This window comes from Camellia sinensis, chromosome 9 (assembly GCF_055761805.1).
Source record: "Camellia sinensis isolate YWXY chromosome 9, ASM5576180v1, whole genome shotgun sequence".
Lineage (NCBI taxonomy): Eukaryota > Viridiplantae > Streptophyta > Magnoliopsida > Ericales > Theaceae > Camellia > Camellia sinensis.
This window is the reverse complement of record NC_138969.1, coordinates 33,471,239-33,482,591: the sequence shown is the minus strand read 5'-3', so window position 1 is coordinate 33,482,591 and position 11,353 is coordinate 33,471,239.

The window sequence follows — 11,353 nt, the reverse complement described above, 5'->3', positions numbered from 1 at the left end:
CACAAAGCAAGCATGGTGAGCATAGTGTGATGGACACAAAAAGCGAATGTGTGATAGATACACAAAGTGAGCATGTGATAGATACACTATATGAAGCAAAATGTGACAGATACAGTAGCTGAGCGAGTGATAGATACACTAAGTGAGTGTGGTGAGCACAGTGTGATAGATACACAAAGGGTGAACACAAAGTGTGATAGATGCACTAAGTGAACAAAGTGTGATGGATACACAAAAGGTGAACACAGAGTGTGATAGGTGCACTTAGTGAACAAGGTGTGGTGGATACACAAAGGTGAACACAAAGTGTGATAGATGCACTAAGTGAACAAGTGTGATGGATACACTAAAGGTGAACACAAAGTGTGATAGATGCACTAAGTGAACAGAGTATGATAGATACACTAAAGGTGAACACAAAGTGTGATAGATGCACTAAGTGAACAAGTATGATAGATACACTAAAGGTGAACACAAAGTGTGATAGATGCACTTAGTGAACAAAGTATGATTGATATACTAAAGGTGAACACAAAGTGTGATAGATGCACTTAGTGAACAAGTATGATGGATATACTAAAGGTGAACACAAAGTGTGATAGATGCACTTAGTGAACAAGTATGATTGATATACTAAAGGTGAACACAAAGTGTGATAGATGCACTTAGTGAACAAGTATGATTGATATACTAAAGGTGAACACAAAGTGTGATAGATGCACTTAGTGAACAAGTATGATGGATATACTAAAGGTGAACATGAAGTGTGATAGATGCACTTAGTGAACAAGTATGATGGATATACTAAAGGTTAACACGAAGTGTGATAGATGCACTTAGTGAACAAAGTATGATAGATATACTAAAGGTGAACACGAAGTGTGATAGATGCACTTAGTGAACAAGTATGATGGATATACTAAAGGTGAACACGAAGTGTGATAGATGCACTTAGTGAACAAAGTATGATTGATATACTAAAGGTGAACACAAAGTGTGATAAATGCACTTAGTGAACAAGTATGATGGATATACTAAATAAATAAAGTGTGATTGATACACTAAATGAATGAAGTGTGATTGATACACTAAATGAGTGAGAGTGTAATAGATACACAAAGTGAATGAAGTGTGATTGATACACTAAATAAATGAGAGTGTAATTGATACATTGAATGAAGTGTGATTGATACACTAAATAAATGATCTTAAACGGAAATTCTTTGAATGAACCGTACATACAATATCGTGCATGACTAAGAAAGAAATTTGATAGGTACAATGCATTACAATGCATGATGCTTAAGGAAAGCAATAAATGGATAAAGCAGCGCTTTAGAAAGCACCTCATGAGGTGAGTGGCGGTGAACCGCTCTTCTCCGACGGGGATCCCCCCTTGTGCTCTTCGAACACTTACCTTCAACTTACAGTACAAAGGCTCTGAAATACTGACAAGGGTTCTTCACGTAGAACACTTTGGATGCTGCCTTTCTTCCTGATCATATTCATAACTTTCCCTATTCTCCAACGGGGTGACAGACTAGGTTGGTTCAGTATCCAAAATTGAGGTGCATACACGCTATCTCAACCTATGGGGCTTCCATACAGATTTCAAGCCGGGGATACACCCTTGGGTATTTAAACCAGAATTTAGTCCTGGAAATCCCAAACTTTTACGTTCTAGGCATCAGCCATTTGAACTCTAGTTTCCACCGTCGCAGTTGGTCTCCTAGGAACTCATTGCAAACACGACCATGATGTCCCTGGCACGAAACGGTACTCGAGGAGAGCACTTCTGATCGCCATTCTGGCTTGAAGCAGACTTGATCTTGAGCTTGAGGTAGAGGCACACTCATACTTCGGAGCATTGGCAAGATCTGAAGAGGTACACACGGAATGTAGTCTCGGAACTTACTGAAGTTGAAACAAACTCAGATACCCTACATTTTCCCTCTTTTCTTTTGCTTTGTAGTCTGGAACCCATATAGCTTCAAATAGGTCTTGGTTTTACTGTTCTGACATGACCTGGGTTGAACCCTGCGGTTTTATGAAGGAATAAATCTTGTTTTGCACAGATGTGGAGAACGGCACGGCACTCGGAGCGCAAAATGATTTTATTTTTTGAAATTGAGAGATGAGTTCTGGACCGGGTATTGAGCCTACGACTGACCATAGCAAAAATGACTCAACAACAGAAAACAAAAGATAAAACAACCTAAACACATCCATTGACAGTCAAAACGACTCAAAACAAGAATCGAGACAAACAAAGACACAAACACAACACTCGGATGTGTTATAAAGACAAGAGACCTCTCGATGCACGAGGAGCCAGTTTCTCCGGGTATTGTTTCTCGCCCTTTCTCATTTGTGATTCTCACATCACTCGGCCCTCAGGCTCTGTTTTTCTGAAAAAGAAGCCCATTTTTCTCACTTTTTCTCTCAACGCACATCTTTCTATTCCTCAATCTCTCATTTTTTATCCCTCCCCTAAGTAGTTGATGGATAAACAGAAAGTTGTGGGCTCTTGCTCCTAGCATTCTGCTAGATTTTTCTTCTTGTTCACAACAGTGAGTTTCTCCCACAGAGGGGCTGCGCTACAACTGGGTGTGTAGGAAATCTGCAGCTGACATCGGTTAATGATGCTTTGCTAGAGAGTTTGGACGTGATCAGATCTGTCCAGATGAGGGAGTGGAATATCTTGATCCATTCCAGTTCGTGCTTCGCACTTGACTTGATACCTCGTTGCTCGGAGGGTGTGAAAGCTTTCTGCCCTTTTGCGGTTAGCTTCAGTGGTGCCCTTTTCCGGCAAGTATGATGCCCTTTCTGGTAAGTGCGTTGATAAAGGGGGAAAAGACAGAAAACCTGACTCAACTGTGCCCTTAGTTCATTATTTTGACCATTTTTGTTTTTGGCTTTCTACTAAAATAATTTTGACCAATATGAGAGTTAGATTAACATGCTTGTTCAACTTTTCTGATTTAAAATTATGCAAGTCAGGCTATGAGCACTGAAAATTTTCCTTTTTTTGGGTCCAAGAAAATGGTCCAGTTTTGGAAAATGAAATAATTTTCGAGAAATTAGTCAACCTCAGTAAAAATTCTCAAAAACCGTTTTGGCAAACAGCCAGTGCTCAACGAGCACGGAACTTACTCTCGAGATGCACAACCTTAGATCCGAAGGATAATTGCCCCTTGCTTGAAAAGAGCTGCATGGCAACGGAAAGTTGTCCGTTGTTTGAACAGCACCGCAGCACATTGAATGGCAACGGAAAGTTGCCCGTTGTTTGAATGGCACCGCAGCACATTGTAGTCAGTCCTCAGAGTGACGAACACAACCAAATTCTCGGATATAGAGAAGACAAAGATGACCAGAACCATCACATGGACATAGTCGAATTTGAAGTGTTTGTGGCTGGATTTCAAGATGAAGTTGCCTACGTATCCCAAACATGGGAATCAAGCCATACGTAGTTCAGGTTTAGGTACACTCGGGTATTTAAACTCTCCTTTTGCGCTCTAACTTTTGCCAGGGCCGCCCTTCTGGGTTTTCAACCTTGCAAGCTATGTTTTTCTTTTCTTTTCAATTCTTTTTATTTTTTTTATCTTTTCTTTTTCATTCTTTGTATTTTTTCTTTTCTCTCTTTTTTTTTTCTTGCTTTAACTTTTGCCTGGGTCGCCCTTCCGGGTTTTCGGCCCAGCGAGCCTCTCAAGGGTAAAAGTGTAGCTTTGTCCATGTCAAATGGTTTTGAGATCTCGAAGCCATCTGAATCCAGGAGAGTGGCCGTTGTTCGCTGATGATGTAGACGTCCATCTGGGGGGTGAATTTGCCCCTAGTGTTGTAGATAGGAACTCAGTTGTTCTTCAGCAATGCTTTCTTCTTTCCTCCCTTCTGGAATTTGGCATTCTTGCCGTTCTTCATCTTTGACTCTTCGAGCACATTTGAAATTCTTTTGCCCTTAGTTCAAGGGGTGCTTCTGATTGAGCTTTGCAAGCTTCCTTTGATCATAACTGATCTTCTTGATCTGACTTTGGTACCTCTTGTTCGAGGGCTACTTTAAATCTGGCCACACAGGCCTTACATTGATGGTTGACCATTGATCATTCTGATCCCAAGTTCAAGATTTTGAGAGCAAAGGGGTTGAATCTTGAGGCTGAGAGCGATCCTAGGCTGCACAATCTCAAGAGCGATTCCGCACAAGTCTTCAAAGGACCGCGCAAAATATTTTTTTTGAAATTTTTTAAGAAAGCGACAAATCGCTCGCGCTGAAGACAGTGTAGAACCAATCTGGATCAAGCTAGGATCCTTCTCAGTACTCACATTAACAAGCATGATCTCATTCATTAAGCGCTTAGCACGCCTGTCTTTCTCTCAATTGATCAAGTTTTGCAAAACCCAACGAATTCCTTCCTCTTCGTTTTTACCACAGTGTTCAAAAAAGTTTTGAAAAACTCAGGTCAATGTTATGATTTCAAAGCACAGAAAAGACACAATTTTTAGTCAGATACTGCCGTCTCATTTAGAACTTCTGGTACAACTAGCACAAGGCAGAAGCAAACACAAGAGTGTGAAAATCACTGTTGTTCATTCAAATCTTCTGGTGTAACTGGCTCCAAGGTAGAAACAGACTCAAAAGAAAACGAAAAGACAAACACAAAACAAAGCAAGTGATGTCTGAGGTAACACCCCCGAAATCGCCCGACTCCAACAAAACAGGACTGACTCAGTACAACAAGACAGACTCAAAACAAAACAACAAAACTGACCCAACACCAAAGTCAGAAACTACAAAACTAGCATTTGCAAATGGTCAAAACAGTGCGTGCCAAACGGTACATTCGGAGTAAACTGAGCGCCATCCGCAGGTGGTTCATCCCCTAATCACATAATCACATTATCCCCCACAAGTTCACTGATCCAATGACAATAGACTTTGCTAGACTGGTGCGGCAATGACCTTGTTGTCAAACAAATCTTGTACATCATGGCGCAGATGAAAGCAGTTATCGGTCTCATGACCGGTTTGTTGATGGTACGCACAGTACTTAGTTTGGTTATGCTTTGGAGGGAGAGGATCAGGTAAAGGCCGTTGTTCCAATGGTTTCAAATGTCCTTTCCGGATTAAGACCTCTAGAGCCTTTGACAAAGGCATATAAAGTGGGGTAAAAACCCTCTTGACTCGAGGTGGATATTTGGTTTTCTGTGAGCTACTTCCGAACGCACCGGTGAATGGGGTAGCTTTTTTTGATGTGGTGGCGGTAACCATGCCCACTTCAGAAGATCTTGCAGCTGCATCACTGCTAGTGGTCGCATTCGAACTGTGGGAAAACGCCTACCTAGGCTGCTCCTTCTCCTGGTCAATAAGGCCCTACTTCATGGCATCCTCGATTTGTACCCCCATCTCATGCAAATCTAAAAAGGTAGGGAAGGGGAGCACGATCATTTTCTGCATTAGTTTGGGCTGGAGATTGCACACAATCATCCGAATCTGATCTTTGTCAGTGGGCCTAGTAGTCATCATTGAGGCCTTGGCTCTCCACCGGGTTACGAAGTCAGAAAAACTCTCCTTAGGCTCTTGCCTGGTCGTCTCGAGATCACGAGTTATGACCTCAATTTGTGTATTATAGGAGTACTGAGCGTCAAAAGCCTCAGCCATCTCATCCCAATTCTTCTTAACATCGTCTTCCAGTTTTGCGTACCAGATGGCTGCCACACCCGACAGGGTCCGGCCGAATAAAGAAAGCTTCTATAGTCTGGTGAGGCCCATCGGCCTTAATATGTTTGAAAACAGCCGTAAGTGCACCATGGGATCCCTGGACCTGTCAAAGCGGTCAATATGTGGCATTTTAAAGCGGTCTGGCAGCGTCACGGCCGCATCGGTATACCCATCCTTAATGTCCGGGATGGACTTGACACCCTGAGATTTCCTAAATAGCTTTTCAAGTTTTCTCACCTTCAATGCTGTGGGGTCCACCTCGGACTCAAAGGGAGAATCCGACAGGTTGGTGGGTGTTTTGGATAATTGAGGTAGGATTGGGGGTGGAGCCGGCCCCGTCGGAATGTCCGTACCTTCCTGGACATTTGGTGTCTCCCTAGGTGCTGGAGCTCCTGGTGGGGGAGAAGCTTGATGCGAAGCAGATGCTCCGTTTTGCTGTTGCAGCCTGGTGATTAGCTCAGTCTACTTGGCCATGATTGCAGCCTGCTGTTTGGAAAATTCCGTCTGGCGGGCAGCGTCTTGCTGCATGAGTTTCATACTTTCTTGGAGTTGACGCATCATTTCCTCCATCCCTGCCATGTTCTGCTGTTCCAGCTGATTGACCGGTATTTCTATCTCTGTGGTAAAAACTGAGACCTCAGCCTGACTGTTCACTGGTGGGGTGGATAAGGACCACTGATCTGGTAACTGCTGCACTGGTGATCTGTGCCTGACTGACCCTTTTACCCTGCCTCTGGCAAAGGAACACTAATTGCCCTTGAATTAAATCTCTGACCCAACAAAGTCTATCAACACGAGTCCAATGCACCTGGGGGATATTGGAGCCTTCTAAAGCTATGGTTCCCAGACTACCTAGCAAAAGAGAAAACAGACAGCACCTCAGCCTGATTTCACCAAAACAGATATGAGCATAGTAGGATGATAGTGCCCTCTACTGAATTCTGTCCCAAAATTCTGCCTGTAAACCGATACCCTCAGGTAAAATTGATCCCTCACATTCTGATACCCGCAGGCCCGATACCCAGACTTGCAAACTGATACATGCATTCCTGTAGAGACACACTCTAAAAGAACATAGCAAGCAAGTGAGAGCCAAAAAACACCCCTATGTTGGGGTAGGGTTTCCCTGTCCTATTTTGTCAGGAGCTAGGGTTTCACTACGCACGCAGCGGTTTCAAACAACCTACAATCGGGTAAGCAACCTGTCCTAGTTTGGAATGGTCACTATGGATTCCGATATGCACTAGGTCGAATGGTCAAAAAGGGTGCCCCAGTGAAAATCGGGGTTTGTGTTCCCATCGTGGCAGAGCCTGTAATCGGTCAGCCTTATGGCACGCTTCTCAAAGCGAGCCTCTGGCAAACCGTTCAGGAATAGCAGATGGCAAACATGGTGTCCTAGGCGCACCAATGCACATGCAATGCAAAGAAACACATAAGTGTAGTCAAAACAAGATATCACGAGTTCGAGTCAAGTTCTCTAACTCCCCAGCAGAGTCGCCAGAAACTGTAGACATCTCCGAACGTCCCGGGAGGGAAATCCCGTTTTGTTCATTTGGGCTTACTACAGTTCGGACTCAAATTGTCACGGTTAATAATCTAAACCAAAGAGTCCAAATCCGGCAAATCATTTTGGAAAATAGATTTTTGTAAATAAGTGCCAAACATGGACTGCTTTGCCAGATACAGAGTCGCCACCTAAATATTATATTTTGGGGGAATTTAGGAAACCCTAACTTGTTTGCCTAAGGTCACGTGTCCGTCATCACCAGAGTTGCCTTGGCTCGGGAACTTGGGTACGATTGGGGAAGGTCAGCTATGAGCACCCTCTCTTGCCCGATTCGAAGATCGGCCTCTACTAACCATGATATCTTGTTTTGAAAACATTATGCGTTCTTATTCCGGTTATTAGCCTAGATTTACTATGTGATGCACACAGCATAACAAGTATAGACTGAGTCACCTGAATTGGGACAAAGCATTTCATGTTTGTTTTGAAAACGGTTTGCTACTCGCAAGTAGGCTAAAATGCAGGTTTTGCCACCCTCAAGTGGGCTTAGAAAAGATGATTTTGCCACTGTCTAGTGGGCTTAAAACTCATGGTCAATGCATTATTCCAATTCAGATAACCCAACCTTCACCCACAGGCATTCAGGCAGATATATCACATAAGCATATAGCCTCATGGTAAGCATGCTATTATGGCAACACTCACACGCATGCAAGATGCTAAAGCATAAGAGCTTACCTAGTACTCCAAGCCAAAACAAAAACTAGTTAGTAATCAAATGCATGATCCTAGTTCATGTTAAGATGGCTAATGCAACACATACAGAATGCAACTAGAATAGGCTCGGCTAATCTAAGAATGGCATGTGAAATGCGACAACTCGATACACGTATTCAAGTTGGAATGGAAATACTATGCAGTTAGTATGATGCGCCGAGCCCGGTGTGTGCAAGACTGATGAATGATGCACGCATGCATAGCATAAGGTATGCTAAATTAAACATGCCCTAAACTAACCATCGAAAGCTAGTAAATAAAAGGGAAGAAAGACGTGGGGTTGGAAGACATACACACACTCACGCACACTTAATACACAATTGCCCTCACTCGGAGGGTCCGAATAAATAATACAAACCGAATAAATAATTAACTAACCTAGTTGATGAAATATTACATAACACTTAACTAGTTAAATAAATTAACTAAGCTATGGAAAGCAGTAAAAGGCCTCAGGAAGAGGAATGCACGCATGCTCAGATTGGCTTCGCCCGGAAATCCATTGCCATGACACAATTGCCTCTGTCTGCACTGTTTTGCATCTCTGAAAATAGTGCCAACCTCTATGACACTTCTGAACTGCCTTAGAGACATGCTGAGAGGTCATCGACCAAATGGAAATGCCACTGACCATCTGTAACTCATCATTGACCACTAATGAAGCCACTGGCTAGATTTTGGTGGTTGGTCGGCACTGCAAGTAGCAGACCGGCCATTTCTTCCTGCAGAACACTGGTTTTGCTGCAACAGAGGACAGACAGCGCATGGCATAGGATTTTCAAAGCAAAATGTTGCACGACCACCCTCCCCATCATGTTATGGACTCAAGGGAGTGTAGCCCTCGGTCCTCGGGACACCAATCACGCATTTCGATGCATGATGGCCAGGGGAGCCGAAGTATGCAATTTCAATGTCAAATGGAATACACACAAAACACATAAAGGACCCAACCTCTATCATGGTTGATCAAGAGGCAAGGCATGCATGCAAAATGCAATGCAACAAGCATGCCAAACCATGCAATATAGCTCAAGCATGCAACATGGACATTCAAGCATACAAGGCAAACATGTGACAACATGTAAAGGGACAAGATATGTAATCATTCAAGCATGCCAAATGCAATTAAACATGAAACAACATGTTAATGAGCCAAGTATGTAACAACATGCAAGGCAAGCATGCAACAACATGCAAGGGATGGTCTTAAACCAATATGGGCAGCTCTCAAATAGGCCCAAATCAGCGGCCAAAATGATGCGACAAAGGAATGAAAACACACACACAAGCATGCATACACAAGGGCCTAAACATGGAGCATAAGACATCAACTTTTCAAAGCATTGAAAGGATGGAAAATGCAAGCATACAAGAATGAAACATGGACTGAAATATGATCTCTAATGATGCCAAATCACGAGAATAAGCCAAGTAAAGCATGCTAGTGACCCATACACCCAAAGCTAGCAAGCTAAAATGCATGATGGCTATACAAATCATGGAAAACATGATCAAAACAACCAAAACCAAACCTCAAGCATGGCAAAACAAAGCTAAAATCTTCATGAGGTTAAGCCAAAACATGTAAGCATGGTGGTCTAAACACAAGGTGAATGTTAAGGCAAATGGGAGGATTTGCAAAGCAAGTACATGAAGCATGTGAGAGCCAACTAAACCAGTAAAAGTCAGAGCTATAACATGCCAAATAAAGCCCAAAAACCCACTGCAACATGGTCAACACATGTTAGAATGAGGTGCTCCTTTGGAAAGCCATGCAAGGGGTTGCTCTACACATGCAAGAGGCAAGCCTTAAATGACAAAAAAAGCTCTGGAAAAGGTTCAAGCAGGCCCTAAAACTCACTGAAAAATGCCTGAACCGAGCTCAGGAAGTGTGCAAATAAGGGCTCCTTTGAAGGGCCAAAAATGCTAGTAAATAAGACAACAAAGGAGAGGATCACCCCTCTCCTTCTTAGGACCTCAAAACACCATCCCCACCACTAAAATCCCTCTGGATGGATTTCAGTGGTGGGAAGGCCAATACAAGGTGGTCCCGAAGCTCACAAAAAAGGCACAAAAATGAGGCCAAACAAGGCCTAAGAGGGGGTAAACAACCCCAAACACAAAAGTGTTCTTAAACAAACTTCAAAAGGAGCTCAGAATAAGATTTTTTTCAGTTTATGACAAAGCTCGAAAATGTTTGAAAGTATGGCTAAAAGATGAAGCAAGATAAAGACCAAAAGAGGGTAAAGTGTGTTACCCTTGTAGCTTCAGCAAAACCAGCGGCTTTGAGACCCAAAAACCTGACCTTCAACCTCTGGAAATGGCCTCCAAGATCCTTAGGTTGATGATGGAGGTGTTAGGCTAAGAGTTGGTGTGCAAAGGGGCTAAGAACCAAGCAATTTGGAGCTCAAAGTAGAGAGATATAGGAAGATATGTATGTCTCTTGCCTTAGCAATTTTCTTCAACCCTTGCTAATGAGGGAGAGGCTCCCTCTTATAGAAGAACAAAGGGGGTTTAAGCTTCTCCAAGAAGCTAGAGTAAAAGGTTCAAGCTTCTTGGAGAAGCTAGAGCAAAAGGTGCAAGCTTTTTGGAGAAGCTAGAGCAAGGGTCATGCTTCTTGGAGAAGCTAGACAAGGGTTCAAGCTTCTTGGAGAAGCTAGAGTAAGGGTTCAAAAGGTTCAAGCTTCCTCAAGAAGCTAAAACCAAGGGTTCAAAAGGTGCAAGCTTCTTCAAGAAGCTAAAACCAAGGGTTCAAAAGGTTTAAGCTTCCTCAATAAGCTAAAATGAGGGGTTCAAAAGGTTCAAACCTCCTCAAGAAAAGGGCTCGGCCAGAAAAGGTGGCCGATCGACCAAAACAAATGGCCAGTCGACCAAAAATAGTGCCAGTCGGCCATCACTAATGGCCGATGGCAATAAAACAGGGCCGGTGGCCTCAAGCCATGGCTGGTGAGGTGTGGGGATGGCCAACAAGCCATTTCCTACCCTCAAAGGCAAAAACTCAAGTGCCTGGTCCACAACCAAGCACAAAACAGACAAGTCGAGAGGTCTTGAGGCAAGGCGCGCGGTTGAAACCTCCGAGAACTCAAGACGAACACGAACATGGATAATCATCGAGTGTTCAAACGATGACGTCCAAGTCTTGAGGATGGTCAAAAATGGGGTATCTACAGATAGATTTTACGTTATCTGAAGGAAATTGTTTTCACCGAGTTCGACGTCTATTTCATGATACAGATGATCAATTGCTTCTCTTTCAACCTCTTGGCCTCTAACCTAGGTAATAAATTCCCACCTGAACAATTTGATCTCTTCTTCTTGAACTTCACAATGATTTCACCTAAATATGCTTGGTT